The sequence below is a fragment of the Elephantulus edwardii genome, unplaced genomic scaffold, assembly GCF_000299155.1.
Source record: "Elephantulus edwardii isolate Elephantulus edwardi_28Jun2011 unplaced genomic scaffold, EleEdw1.0 scaffold00037, whole genome shotgun sequence".
Classification (NCBI taxonomy): domain Eukaryota; kingdom Metazoa; phylum Chordata; class Mammalia; order Macroscelidea; family Macroscelididae; genus Elephantulus; species Elephantulus edwardii.
Window position 1 is genome coordinate 17,645,121 of NW_006399787.1, and position 2,871 is coordinate 17,647,991.

A 2,871-nucleotide genomic window follows, 5' to 3' on the forward strand; every position below is an offset into this window, starting at 1 on the left:
TTTTACCCTACTGGAGAAGTTTTTGGATGTGCATAGGGATTTGAGTCTTAGAAGGTCCCATTCATCTATGTTATCTTCTCCTGGTTGTAGCTTTTCTGTGAAAATTCTTTAAATGTCTTTTGCCCATTTTGTAATTGGGTTATCATTATTTTTCTTGTGGAAGCCCAGGAGTATTATGTAAACTTTTGGTATTACCAAAATGTTTGTTGGTATTACCAAATGTTTGTTCCCAGTCTGTAGAAACAAAAATCCTTAACAAAATCTTAACCAACAGAATCCAAAAGCACATAAAAAATAATAATAATTCACCATGACCAAGTGGGATTCATAACAAGTATGCAGGGATGGATCACCATAAGAAAAACAATCAATGTAATTCACTATATTAACATATAGGTAAATAACAAGAACCATATGATCTTAGCAATTGACGCAGAAAAGGCATTTGACAAAATCCAACAACTCTTCCTGACATAGACACTCAGCAAAATTGGAACAGAAGGGAATTTTCTCAACATAGTGAAAAGTATATATGCAAAACCAAGAGCCAATATCATTCTCAATGGGGAAAAACTAAAATCATTTTCCTTGCAAACAGGGACCAGACACAGATGCCTATTGTCACCACTTCTTTTCAATATTGAATGGAAAGTGCTTAGGGCAATACGACAAGAGGAGGAGATAAAAGCATTCCCTTGTATTTTTAAGTGGATATGACAGTAAAGTTACCTAATATGTGACTGTCAGCTGTTTGGACAGAGGTGTTACTTCTGGGTTTGCCACAGGCGTTCCTTAACATAGAAACAACTGAGGCTGACAGAATGTAGTCTCCACTGCACACACCTAGCTTGCCTGTGGGTTTGTGAGTTGCAGCTTTTTAAGGTCAATATCTTCCATCTTCTACTTTTCTAATTAAATTCCAGCTATCATGTATGGGATCTGCTCAGAATCCCAAGATTCCTAGGCAACTAGCTGAAAACTACTGACCTTTTATTTTTTATACTCACCTTCGTTTTCTGCCTCTTGTGAAAAGAATCTGTGTAACATATCATTTGGGGTAAGCTGAAAGGAAATCAATAAAGGACTCTCGACCCTGTGGGTCCTGCTGCCCTCGCCCCCGGGGACTTTAGTCTCCTCTGCACGTAGCTCTCTTCTGTTCACTGGATATTTATTTGTTCTTGTTTACAAATGGGCAAGAAGCATTCCAGAAGTTCAACTTGCCTCTCCTCCAGCAGCCCCATCATTGTCCAAACTGAGTGATCTAGGAATTATCGAGCATATGTGAGTGATTCTAGGAGGGTAAGGAGAAGAATTTCCCCAGTAAGAAGCAGTACAACTTTGGAAGCTGTTCTTTCTGCCAGCCACAAGTCTAGTCTCTCTGGCTCTGCCGAGTGTGTACTTGCACTTGGCACAAATACCTCTAAGTATGAAGCTAGAGCTCTGCAGGCCAGCAAGAAGCCTGGCTGGGAAGTCATGAAGGCAAATGCACAAAGTCAGGTGACAGCCCAGTGCTTCATCAACGCCCTGGAAACTGAAGATCCACCAGTGTATTTATGCATAATAGTGCCTATGCTAGTAAACTCCAACAGGTTTTCTGAGGCTGGAAATCACATACGAGGAGATTGTTCACGGCTAAAGATAGGATTCCTGGGTGGCACAGTGGTTAAGAGAATGACTACTAGCTTAGCTAAAAGGTTGACAGTTTGAACCCACCTCGACACACCTCGAAGGACAAGCCTGATGTTCTGCTTACGAAAGTCCAGAGCCCGAAAAACCCCTCTTGAGCAGTACTGCTTTGCCACATGGGTTCACCATGAGTTAGAATCATCTCAATAGCAACTAACAATGACCAGGCTATGTCTGCAAATTGGTTGGGCTATGGCTTTATCAACAAAGACAACAAGCAAAGTTACTGTTTACCATTGAAACAGAGCCAACACATAACTGACTCTCTAGCAGGTTTTCAGACAGTAAATTGCTCAGAAGGAGATTGTCCATCCTTCTCTTACAGCTGGTGAATCCAAACCACGTGCCTTTGAGATTGTAGTGCAGTCTCTTATCACTAGAAAACAAAAGTTCAAGCAAAGAACAAGCAAAGTTCAAGTTCACAGAGGATTTCTTTCATTCTAAAATAAACAGTGTGTTAAAAAGTAGACAAGGGAGTGAAATGTATGGGCTCAATGAGGCTCTTAGAAGAACAGCTTGACTTCACTCAGTGCTAGACAATAGTAATGCCACTTCAGAAACACTTCTGAGTTCCTTCTGTTCCACAAAGCAAAATTCCACAAAATGTGTGAATGTCTGAATATAATACTGCCTAGCTGGGGATCTCAGCAGATTCGTTGATGCTGATAGCAGAGAATTTGCTACATTTCTGACAGCTGATAAGGTCAGGTGGATGCTGAAAGGTGGTGGTGTGAGGAAAGCATCGATTCCTTGATGGGACCATGACTGGCTGACTTGGTGTTATGAGCTAGCCCAAGGGAGTGAGGCACAGAGCTCATTGGTGCCACCTGAAAAGTTACCTGCTATTTCTCAGAAATTCCTTCTAGTAAGCTGAGGTTCTTGTCAGGTTACTCTACGTAGTAATCCTTTTTAAACTCCCCAAGAAGGGTCAGATATGACCCAATTCCAACCCAACTAGATGGGAAGGAGTTTAATGGGTGCTTTTTTTTAAAAAAAAAAGTTTCTGCTTATCCGTTTCTTTTGTTTAAATTATGCTTTGAGAGAAAGTTTACAAAGACTATTCAATCTATTCAGTACAGTTTTATAATGGGAATCCCAGAACATTTAATTGTGCTAATGCGAAACCTATACTTGGACCAAGAGGCAGTAGTCAGAACAGAGCAGGGTAACACTGCATGGTTCAAA